Source organism: Salvelinus alpinus, chromosome 8, assembly GCF_045679555.1.
Source record: "Salvelinus alpinus chromosome 8, SLU_Salpinus.1, whole genome shotgun sequence".
NCBI lineage: Eukaryota > Metazoa > Chordata > Actinopteri > Salmoniformes > Salmonidae > Salvelinus > Salvelinus alpinus.
Window position 1 is genome coordinate 83,192,597 of NC_092093.1, and position 13,187 is coordinate 83,205,783.

General features: G+C 44.4%; 1 protein-coding gene across 2 annotated transcripts in view; it reads right to left on the reverse strand.

Moving 5' to 3' along the window:
- The window catches only part of LOC139583773 (LYR motif containing 4), a 68,886-nt gene that overhangs the window by 35,249 nt on the left and 20,450 nt on the right, over nucleotides 1-13,187 (reverse strand). The gene's annotated exons all lie outside the window — the stretch shown is intronic.

Here is a 13,187-nt window from a genome sequence, read left to right on the forward strand (position 1 = left end):
TTGGCTGATGGTGCATGCATCTGATGGTCAGTCTCAGCGGAGGGAGAGCAGCAAATCCCTCCACTCTCCCTTTCCTCCACTGACAGTGACCAAAAAGCACAGTCTTCCAGCTGATGCGGAAACTCGAGTCGCAACGCCTTATTTCTGCTTCATGCAAGAGCTCATCCAAGAGGTCGTATCTGGTCATCGTGGTGATGGCACAGGTGTACTCATTTCTCCTAAGTGGAGATTCTCTTTTCTCACCTGTCTGTCTCATTTGAATTCCATCCTGTCACTGTTACTTGTCCACTCAAGCTCAACCTTGTCATATCACCCACCAGGTGCCCTTGGAGAGATCCTCAATGAGCTTGACAACTTGATAAGCTCATTTCCTGATGATGGTTCCCCGCTCTTTGTACCTCCCGACTTCTGCCTTCGATTCATTTCTTTCCAACTCGCTGTCCCCTCCTTGCCTCTTTTGACCTCTCCCTTTCCCAATCCCCTCCAACTCACAAGGCAGGCAATAAGCTTGACCTCATCTTTACTAGAGGCTACGCACCTACTGACCTCACTGGAACCCCCCTCCAGGTCTCTGATCACTACTTTTTTCCCTTTTCGGTCTCCCTTTCCTCCAACCCTAACCACATAATCATGTGCCATCGCAATCTTCGCTCTCTCCCACCACGCTCTCCGCTTCCATCCCACAATCTCTCCCTTCTGCTAAATCCTTCTCCCTCCCATCTCCTCATTCTGCCTCTTCGACCCTACTCTCCTCCCGTTCCGCATCCTATGACTTTGCACTGTCCCCTTTCCTCCCGGCCGACTGAGTGACTCATTGCGAGCTTACAGAACAGGGCCACGGGCAACTGAGCGAAAATGGAGGAAAACTAAACTTCCGGAGGACCTATCATCCTTTCACTCCCTCTGTATCTGCTGCTAAATCCACTTTCTACCACTACATTTCAATCTTCTGCCTCTAACCCTAGGAATCTCTTTTCCACCTTCTCCTCCCTCAATCCTCCACCCCTCCCTCTCTGCGGATGACTTTATCAACCACTTTGAAAAGAAAGTTGATGACATCCGCTACTCATCCACTCAGCCTATTGAGTCTCACGCACACTGAACTACCCTACGCCTTGACCTCTTTGTCCCCTTTCTCCAGATGAGGGGACATCCTGCAACTAGTGAAGTTTGGTCGCAACCTGCCCGCTGGACCCCATCCCCTCCTCCAGGCCATCTCTGGAGTCCTTCTCCCATTCCCCACTTCCCCTCATCCCTGACCACAGGCTGCGTCCCCTCTGACTTCAGAGTGGCCCGAGTCGCTCCCCTACTCAGGAAACCAACACTCAACTTATCTGACGTCATAAACTACAGACCTATATCCTTCTTTCCAAAACACTTGAACGTGCGGTCTCTGATCAACCTCCTCGTTATCCCTCTCAGAACCATCTTCTTAACCCGAACCAGTCAGGCTTCAAGATAGGCCATTAAACCGAGACTGCTCTTCTGTGTCACGGAGGCTCTCCGCACTGTCAAAGCTGACTCCCTCGCTGTTCCCATCCTCCTAGATCAGTCCGCTGCCTTCGACACTGAACCATCAGCTCCTCCTCTTCACCCTCTCAGGCTCTGCACACTCTTGGATTGCATCCTACCCTTGTAGGCCGCTCCTACCAGGTGACGTGGACAGGTTCTGTGTCTGCACCACACTCACTACTGGCATCCCCCAGGGCTCGGTTCTAGGGTCTCTCCTCTTCTCTCTATGCATAAAGTCACTCGGCTTCGTCATATCCTCACATGGTTTCTCCCATTATTGCTTTGTGGAGGACACAACTACTTTTCTCCTTCCCCCTTCTGACACCCAGGTGGCGACATGCATCTCTGCATGCCTGGCAGATATCTCAACTTATGTCGTCCCACCACCTCAAGCTCAATGTTGACAAGACCAAGCTGCTCTTCCTCCACAGTGTCAGCCTCCCAGGGTACAAATAACCTTGACGTGACCCTGGACAACACCCTGTCGTTCTTTCCAAACATCAAAGCAGTGACACACTCCTGCAGGTTCATGCTCGACAACATCCGTAGAGTATGACTCTACCTCACACAGCAAGTGGTGCAAGTTCTAATCCAGACACTTCTCTCCCCCGTCTGGACTACTACAACTCGCTGTTGGCTGGGCTCCCCGCTTGCGCAATCAAACCCCTGTAACTTATTCAGAATGCTGCAGCCCGCCTGGTTTTCAACCTTCCCAAGTTCTCTCATGTCACCCCGCTCCTCCGCACACTGCATTGGCTTACAGTCGAAGCTCGCATCCACTACAAAACCCTAGTGCTTACCTACGTAACAGCAAAAGGATCTGCTCCTCCCTACACCCCAACCCGAGCACAAGTTCTATCACCTCAGGTCTCTTGGCCCTCTTAGGAACCAGCTTTCCCCTGAAGCTAGGACAGCAGAGTCCTTGTCCATCTTCTGAAAACCTACCTCTTCAAACAGTATCTTAAATAATCCTCCTACTGTTTTCTGCTCATCCTTTGATGCAAAATCCACCACTGCGTGGCCAAAGAGCTCCATTTTCATATCATCCAACAAATGTAAATGCCTGAAGTTTGCTAAAAGGCATTGGCACTTGGCCATGCACACCAGTTGTGGATTTTGCATCGAAATAAATGACAGGGGAATATTAATTTCCAATGATTTACCGCCCGGGGTACCGCTACTGTGTAATAACAGGCCATCATCAGACTATCGCAGCTAACTCTGTACTGAGTTTTATGCTACAAAGCCTGATGTCACAGAGACGTGATGTCATAATAGGTGAAGTTGTAGAAGGTGATATTCTAATCTACAAGATTGGGTTTAGCAGTAATATCTTATTGGTTGGGTTTTTATAGGCTACATCTAGCTGGAAAATTGATACTACAGCTTTTTGAATTGGTTGATTTTTCCTTTGTCTAATGTTAAGGCCTGTGCTGTCTCAAAGATAAAATAATTCGTACTCTTTTGGTAGCAACACAAACTTGCTCACACACACACAGACACACACACCCTTCCTTAGAGAACATTCATTAGAGAACAAAAAAAATCCTTCACTACTCCTCCTAATAAGTAGGAGTAGCCTCAGTCAGGAAGACCGGTATTTTAGTGAGAAGGTGGGCCTGCAAGAGCAACAGGAGAAAGTTTTAGAAAATATGCAGTTTAATACGCCGATTCACGAAAAGAGCCGACGTACTATTCAAAATCCAGCTCCGTAAAAGGCATGTGGCTGGATGAAGAGAAAGGGAGAGAGAAGCGTTATGAGGACGAAGAAGCCAGAGGAGGAATATAGGAGAGAAGATGGAGGTGAATAGAATGCAACGTTCAGTGATGGGAGCTCAGGAGGAATACATCTACCACCCCCCAGCTTGCTCAGCAGTATATTTGGCACAGTGGTATTTGCCAGCCCCTGCCAGGCTCTCTGCAAACAATTCAACTTTTATTGAGCACTTTATAGCCTCACAGGTGCTCAGAGGCATTCTTGGCTTAGAGGATAGCAGTCCAGATCCAGCCGTTAAAACTCGACGTAAAAACCGAAAGAGAAACACGGGTGGATCAATGTGGTCACATTTTATTGGGTTCCTCCAAGTACCTGGATGGAAAGTGGTTGTTGTGAGTCACATTCTTTACTTCACTGAACCTTTTGTGCAATGTAGCCAAGTCCACGACTCTGTAGTGGAGTTAGGGAAGGAAAATAGCGATCAGCATATCAGGTCAAGACAACCCCACTTCTGACCATTTGTTTTCGAGACACATTATATTGTGCATGGTTGAGATCAACTGCATTGCAATTAGTGTGCAGAATCACTGATCTACAAATCACACTGCAAATAACATTGTGATCAAAATTTGAATTTGCACCTCGCTTGCTTAAACAACTGATCCCTTCAAACACGTTATCTGTATATCTGCCATTTCTCCAAGCACTCTTACATTCAGTTTCTTTTTCTCCCACTACAGCACCAGTCTCTCCTTCGCATCAGCAATCCCCTCCACCCCACCTTTATCTAAGCACCACTAATGCACACTCTCTCTCGCTCCCCTCTTGTAACGTTCTAGCATCTTCAATTGCAGTCACAGGACACAGTACTGTGTGTGAATGTGACAATGTGGGTGGTTATCTGACCCGGGGCGGCGACCAGAGCAACGAGGCAGCAAGGGTAATGACTCAAAGCGGACATCCTGGTATCCTCTGAGTACATGCCTGCCTCCCGAACCCCCACCTCCACTGTTTTCCCACTCAGTGAGAGTGAAAGTACAGCCATTTAAAGCTTGTTTAACCCTGAATCAGGAGTGATGGAGACTTATGGTTTCGCCTCCTACGGATGTGTTAATGTGTTTACTGGGTTATGCCAGTCACTCTGTTCAAGGCCCACACACACACACACACACACACGTACAACTGTACGAGTGTGCACACACAAACAAGCACACACGAAAGCACGCATTCACACACAAAAACATTGTGTGCTCATTATGAAGATAACGAGATGCAAGTTGTCTTCCAAAATACATCTCTTTCATCTAGAGCTTGGCTGAGGACACGTTATACTGTAATATATTCAAGGTCTCCAAAGATGGATGCTGTAATATTTCTCCACCAGTGACCCAAGAGAAACACGATAAAGAAAATAAAACTGTTGGTTCTGTACATGGCAGACTTATGTATCCCTCAATCTCTGCTGCACTCTGTCATGACGTTGGGTTGGGGGTAGGTTTACGACAGTCATAAATACCTCTTTCCCCCTTTTTCTCTCTCCCCACTATAACTGATGTGACATAAGGAAACCCATGGGTTAACATAGAGATTCTGGGTAACATCAGAAGTTGGGGGAAATGAACTATATTCTGGTAATCCAACCAACTGTACATATGCGGTGGTACTTAAGGTATATTATGTCAGTTCGGTTGCCCTCTGACACATTCTCATCAATGATAGAATGACATAAACGCTACTGTGAAAAGTCTAAACGTCAGAGGTATCGGATTCACATGGAATTGTTGTTTAATTCAAATGTTTGAATATGAGATTATTTGTGAAGAGATGAAATGTAATTTTAGCTTCCAAATAAGAGATCTGTGCTTTCATAAGTTTTCCTCTGCTCACAGTGGCCCGCCCCTGTGAAGAGGTGTGGGTTAGAAACTTTTCAGACACACCCCTCTACCTCCACTATATAAAGGCAGTGACAAAAATGTAACTTCCTGTTCCGGGTATGCTAGGATGACGATCCAGTGTCAGAATGGTTCAGATAATCACTTTAGATGAAGCCAACATCAGCATGGACTTTGATTGTGTATGGTATGAACTTTGAACTCGTGTTCACTACAGAAGTGAAATCTCCTAGCCGTTGAGTTGGCAACAGCTGCTACAAACGCAGGTTAGGAAGAACAGTCCGAGTATCCCGTCTTCCACACACAACGGTACTACGAAGTATCCCGTGACTACCAGAGACCAGAGACATCCTCCAAAGGACAGAGGACTCGGGTCGTCGATACGGCCTTCCATCTACCACCAACCTACTGAAGCGCAGCTCAGAGTAAATATGTATTGCATTTTCCTTGTCAAATGGGCGGTATTTAGAATGCATAAGAAACTATATTTACGAGAGCACAGCTTTTGCCCTGTTCCGAATCTCCCGCTCTTTCACTAAAATCCCGGCCTTCCCTTTGTGTAACAAGCTGTCATATCTATTCCGCCCGCTAGGGACGTTTTCTGTATGACGTAATTTGTGATCAAGTTATGATTTAATTGTATATGTGTGATTCTGTGTGATTAGTTAGGTATTTAGTAAATAAATAATTAAACCCAATTTTGTATTGCTGATTCAACTTGTTAGCCAGGATTCTTGCAGACAATCAAGGACTTACAACCTTCAGATGAGACTGAATAAAATGACGATTAATGTGACTGTTATTTAGTAAAATATTACAAAACCTTTAAGAGTTTATTCGAAAGATAACAGCTCTATAAATATTCTTTCGTGGTGTCCCTCTCTAGTTAATTAATATTTACATGATTAGTTCAATCAGGTAATATTGATACCGGAGAAATTATTTTATAGAATAGCATGTCATAGCAATCAATCTGGCATAGTCAAAGACACGACAACTCCATGATTCTCTGCCTTCTGACTTCCACTGAGTCATGTTCGTAGTTCTGATGAAATATAGGTGCAGTGTGACAGATTTGTTTGTCAAAATCAATTTGCCGGACATTTTTGTTGTTGTTGCAGTTATTGTAAAATATATAGGTCCATTATAATTTCAAGTTACTTTCGATCTAGTTTACGATGTTCAAGAGTAACCTGAAGTATTTTTTTAACGCATAACAAATCAAACCTCCTGCGGGCTAGTTGGGCCCTGCTACATAGCCTTGTGTCACTGCACAGTACATGTCAGATATAATTCACTAAACTGACCTTTCATCTTCATTGCCCCAGAATGGTTGAAATTCTTTGACATCAAGTGCCATTAGTAGCAGCCATATGTGCTGGATTGCCCTGCAGGGTATAATATTAGCGGGAACATTGGATAGGTAAATCACATCCATAGTTTATACCAAACAAGAATTCAATAGAAGTCATGATCATAGAATTGTCACTCGCTGGAAATATCATTTCTCAAGGATCCGATACGGGCTGACAGACGATGTCTGGCAAGGACGTGGGCACACAGAGAGAGAAATAGAAAAGAGCGAGCAAAAAGCACACGCGCTCAAGCAGAACCAATGGCATTTGTACAAAGGGATCTTTTTCATCTGATCTCCCATTAACATAAAGGCCACGTTAGTTTTGGCAAGATCATCCTGCGGTTCCCGACATAAATACCATCCTGCAGGTGCAATCCATCATAGTTACGTACAAGCCGACTTATAAAAGACCGACAAGAAAGGGCAGAGATGAGAAATAATGCAAGAAAGGACATTTAGAACAGGGATGTCGAGCAGAAAGACTAGTAACTGACATGACTTGCATGAGGGAAGGGACATTTCAAACCCCCATAGCCCAGCCCCATAGGAAAGATTAGCTCACCATGACTGGTAGCAGGGGCCAGGAGTATGTCTGTCTGAGGTAACAAACTACCACTCCAGTTGCTCAAACGGATAAATTGATGGGAACATAGGGACACAGCATTTGAAAAGTGTAAATTGCCATGGAAAAGGACTACATTATAGCAATAATGGCAATATTAGAATATGCTAACATTAGATTGTCAACTCCTATATGATGTCATTTCAAATACTTTGTCTGTGCTTGATTGAGCTTGCCAGGCTTAAATTGATCAACAGAATAGTCCCAAAACTGCAAAATCCACCCACCTAGCAATCCAGGAAGGCTAGAAAAAAATGTAAACGCTCAAAGTATTTTAAAGATATCAAATAGTTTTTGAACACAGGTCTGAGCTCCACTGAGAGGTGAAATGGGTCTTCCCGAGGGCATTGACCTGAAATGCCCGGCTGATATAGAGCCCGTCTTTCCCCTATACACTATAGCTCTATCTGGACTATCATGGGAAGTTATATCGCCCTCTCCTATTGAAGCTGGCCCCTTTCATGTAGTGCAGATTTACTGATGGGTGTAGCCCCGAGAGAAACTCATTCAGCTTTTGGAAATACAGCTGAGCAAACCTTTCCAGGGGGTGTGATAGGAAGCACTCGTCACAAATGGCCAATCTCGGCTCCGTATCTCAAAGTCATGCCAGAAACGTAGGTTGTAAATTGGTGAAATTTCACTCAAATGAGAGTTCAGCAATACATCAGATACCTAGAAAAAGCAGAGGCCCTCCTCTCTTCAACTAAGAACAGTATACTTGCTTCCAAAGCAGTATTTTTCCCCCGCAATTGCATTTTGAAATGTTGTACAATCAGAATGCATTTTCTCTCCCTATACTCAGAGCGCACATCGGGAAGAGGGAGAGAAAAAAGGCTCGTTCATCACAGCCACTAGCTAAAATAGGCACTGTCAGGGTCAGGGCAGAAACTTTCATGGCAGGAATCAAATCAATGCATGTTTACTTAAAGTGATGCTCCAGAGATTTTGAATAATTTCATCCAGAAGTTTAGAAAGTAGTGCTCACTAGCCAAAATGGGTCCCTGAAAATGGTGCACGCTCATCCATTTCGTATACATGTTCCTTCTGCAAATACAAATACAAAAAACGACAATATGTTATGAATTTGTAAGTGCTTAAGATCCCAGACTGCATCTTTAACTGTATGACCAAATCATGGTTTTAGCCACACCCAAACATATTTGTTGTTGAGTGAGGTGACCAACTAAACTCAGCAAAAAAAGAAACGTCCCCTCACTGTCAACTGCGTTTATTTTCAGCAAACTTAACGTGTAAATATTTGTATGAACATAAGATTCAACAGACATAAACTGAACAAGTTCCACAGACATGTGACTAAGAGAAATGGAATGTGTCCCTGAAGGGGGGGTCAAAATCAAAAGTAACAGCCAGTATCTGGTGTGGCCACTAGCTGCATTAAGTACTGCAGTGCATCTCCTCCTCATGGACTGCACCAGATTTGCCAGTTCTTACTGTAAGATGTTACCCCACCCTTCCACCAAGGCACCTGCAAGTTCCCGGACATTTCTGGGGAGGGAATGGCCCTGGCCCTCACCCGCCGATCCAACAGGTCTCAGACGTGCTCAACGGGATTGAGATCCGGGCTCTTTGCTGGCCATGGCAGATCACAGACATTCCTGTCTTGCAGGAAATTATGCACAGAACGAGCAGTATGGCTGGTGACATTGTCATGCTGGAGGGTCATGTCAGGATGAGCCTGCAGGAAGGGTACCACATGAGGGAGAAGGATGTCTTCCCTGTAACGCACAGCGTTGAGATTGAGCTTGTCATTGCAGGCAGTCCGATGATACTGTGACGCACCGCCCCAGATCATGACAGACCCTCCACCTCCAAATCGATCCCGCTCCAGAGTACAGGCCTCGGTGTAACGCTCATTCCTTCGACGATAAACGCGAATCTGACCATCACCCCTGGTGATACAAAACCGCGATTTGTCAGTGAAGAGCACCTTTTCCAGTCCTGTCTGGTCCAGCGACAGTGGGTTTGTGCCCATAGGCAACGTTTCCGGTGATGTCTGGTGAGAACCTGCCTTACAACAGGCCTACAGCCCTCAGTCCAGCCTCTCTCAGCCTATTGCGGACAGTCTGAACACTGATGGAGGGATTGTGCGTTCCTGGTGTAACTAGGGCAGTTGTTGCCATCCTATACCTGTCCCGCAGGTGTGATGTTCGGATGTACCGATCTTGTGCAGGTGTTACACGTGGTCTGTCACTGCGAGGACGATCAGCTGTCCATTCTGTAGCGCCGTCTGATTGCAATTTATTGCCCCGACCACATCTGCAGTCCTCATGCCTCCTTGCAGCATGCCTAAGGCACGTTCACGCAGATGAGCAGGGACCCTGGGACCATTTCTTTTGGTGTTTTTCAGAGTCAGTAGATATGCCTCTTTAGTGTCCTAAGTTTTCATAACTGGGACCTTAATGGCCTACCATCTGTAAGCTGTTAGTGTCTTAACAACCGTTCCACAGGTGCATGTTCATTAATTGTTTATGGTTCATTGAACAAGCATGGGCAACCGTGTTTAAGGATGTGTGACGATTTGGATTTTTACGAATTATCTTTGAAAGACAGGGTCCTGAAAAAGGGACGGTTCCTTTTTTGGCGAGTTTAGAATTTGCAGCTTGCACCGATGCGTCCAATAAAACATTTAAAAATGTACTCGCACAAATGGCAGAAAAATGGGACAAAATGGTTGCACTTGGAGCCCTGGCTATACAATAAACATGCCTTTGTTGCTTGTGGCTGGGTATATACTGTTTTTAGGCGAGGTGCTCTTCAATAACATTGTTTCTAAAAATGGGGGAAAGGGAGGAGTAGGCAAAAAAAAGTTAGTGTGAGCCAAAATGATCTGAAATTCATTAGCCTGCCTACGTCACATTTCACATTAAAATTCAAATCCGGGGTGGGGACACTGCCAAGCACGCAGTTATAGGAATGGCATTCTAGTGCTGTGCGAGCTATTGCTGAACCTGAAGCCAATGATTTGATGCTTCTTACAACCCCCTAACTAAAATGCATTTTGAGATAGGGGGCATATTAATAATGTATATATATCCTAGAGCTCTGCAACCCGACCCCCGACATTATACATCGTTTAGGGCCGGGTAGTGCCTGGTTTTCATCAATAACTAGGGTACGGGCAGGGCATCACTAATTTGACAAACATTTTGAAGCTGACCCATTTGCTCGTGCTATGCTGCGCAGTACAGTCATATGACTAAGATCATAACATGGTGTCAGAAGTGCTTCAACCATGTCAAATATAAAACAGGAGAGATTTATATATAATTATGTTCCTTGAATTTTGTCAGAGTTTAGAGTGACAAAAAGTAGCTAACTGCTCTGTCATGTCTAGTCATTGAGCATAGCAACCCAAGTGGAGCCGTTGCTATGGATACTCAGACTCAGAGCTAGAGTTGTCACGATAACAGTAACGCGTTACTAGTAAGTAAGAAAGCAAAACATGAACTGGATTAAATTTCTTGAGGAAAACAGTTTTAATGTTGGGGAAAAAATGCATTATGTTGTCAACCAGTCACATTTGTATATTTTTCACGATATAGCACACAATATTTTCCAAAAGCATGTTTTAAAAAAGGACCATAGAGATCCGTCTGCTTCGTGTTCATTTTTGCCAAGGAAAATCTGGCATCAAATCCTGACAACACTATTCAGAGCCGCCATTATCAAATCACATGCAGAGCGAGCAGCATTCAGGGTGGATTTATTAGCGGAGGAATATATTTCTGATTTCGGGTTGGGCCTTAAATTTGGCAGAAACAATTGGGCCTGGATAGGGTATGGCCTAAACTTCGTACGCAAGGGTAGGGCTCTGGATTAACCTTCATATTCGTAACCAAGTTTTTTCGTAACCGTTTGTAAGAGTAGGGATCATGGTGGAGCAGACAACAGAACAATAATAAATATATATTTTTAAAAAATTAAACACGCAACCCACAGCTGCTATTGAAAAAAACAACAACTAAAAAGTCAAATTGACAAAGCAAGATAAACACGGTGGATTGTGAGGCTAGCCTTGAGGTTAGAGAGGCGAGTGAGTAACCCAAGAGTTGCCGGCTCAAGTCCCAGGGCTGACGGGGAAATATGTGATTGCACCCTTCAGCAAGGCACTTAATGCTCCTATCTGTTCTGTGTGCGTGTGTCATGTTGGATACTGTCTGACGGCAAATAACACATTTTGGTGCAAATGGATGAATAAAGAGCTGGCTTCTTCTTTTGAAGCGGGAGAGGGCTGCGTATACAGGGACTGGAGAGTACGTGGTGAGCAAGTGAGTGGTTTAGTCATCCTACCATCAGCCACGCAACACGTATACTTACTGCATGTGGTAAAGACACCCATCTGTCATTTTCAAACAAACATCATCCACAGGTTCTGTAAGGCTTCATGTGTATACAGGAGGGCTTGCGTGTGTGTGTGTGTGTGTGTGGTTGAGGGGATGGGTGGGCATAGTGTGACAGTGCAGTGCCACCCCCACACTACCCGCCTCCTTGTTCCACTCATGCCCGCCTGTGTTGGCACTCACACTGTGATGCGCGCTGGAGAGAGAGGCAGAGAGCCAAGAATATTCTCTGTGCCAAAAGTGCTATACTTGCTTGGGCACACAAGGTTGAAGTTGTCAAGACATGCTTGGTGTGTATATAATACGGGTGTATATTTGAGCATCAATATGCATGTGGTGTGTGTGTGTGGGAGACGTGGGTCTTATCCTCTACATAAGGCTGTTTCGCATCTGCTGGGATATGCAAACACACACGCGCAGCTGCTCTATTCTGCTGCTTAGCACCGGCTCAGTTGCAGAGCAGTGCCACCCACACAGCTTCACTTAAAACACACTAACTATCTTAGTCTCTCTTGACATTACCTCTAGACGTCGAAGAACGCTCGTGAGACGTAGAGCTGGAGAGCAATGTTGCATAATTGTATTTGTTTTTATTCTATACTCTCATTGAATAGGCCTGTAGGATGAGCCCATATAAACAATATGTACATCAGAATATGTGTGTCTATCATTAGACGAGCTGCATGCATCTCAATTAGAGGTCGACCGATTAAATCGGAATGGCCGATTAATTAGGGCCGATTTCAAGTTTTCATAACAATCGGAAATTGGTATTTTTGGGCGCCGATTTGCCGATTTTTTTTATTTTATTATTATTTATTTTTTTACACCTTTATTTAATCTTTATTCAACTAGGCAAGTCAGTTAAGAACACATTCTTATTTTCAATGACGACCTAGGAACGTTCTGCCTCGTTCAGGGACAGATTTTTAACCTTGTCAGCTCGGGGGATCCAATCTTGCAACCTTACAGTTAACTAGTTCAATGCTCTAACACCTGATTACATTGCACTCCACGAGGAGCCTGCCTGTTACGCGAAAGCAGTAAGCTAAGGTAAGTTGCTAGCTAGCATTAAACTTATCTTATAAAAAACAATCAATCAATGACTGTCATTGCTCCAATGTGTACTTAACCATAAACATCAATGCCTTTCTTAAAATCAATACACAAGTATATATTTTTTAACCTGCAAATTTAGCTAAAAGAAATCCAGGTTAGCAGGCAATATTAACCAGGTGAAATTGTGTCATTTCTCTTGCGTTCATTGCACGCAGAGTCAGGGTATATGCAACAGTTTGGGCCGCCTGGCTCTTTGCGAACTCATTTGCCAGAATTTTACGTAATTATGACATAACATTGAAGGTTGTGCAATGTAACAGGAATATTTAGACTCATGGATGCCACCCGTTAGATAAAATAGGGAACGGAATAAACGTTTTGTTTTCGAGGTGATAGTTTCCGGATTAGTCAAAGGTATATGGTTTAGAGAGAAATAGTCGACGAGTTATAATTCCTGTAATAACTTGCGGCTGAACTTGAAAGAGGTTCCTTCGTTATTTTACCGTTCATGTCTTCCATAGAGAATGTCTTGATCTACTTCAAATAAGGTCTGTGTTTCGCGGAGGAGCAGACTGACAGGGGACCATGCAGCACAAGCTCTGCTTTCTGCACTACAACCTAAAACTTCTTAACTGGGAATATTGAAGACCCATGAAAGCTGGTGGTT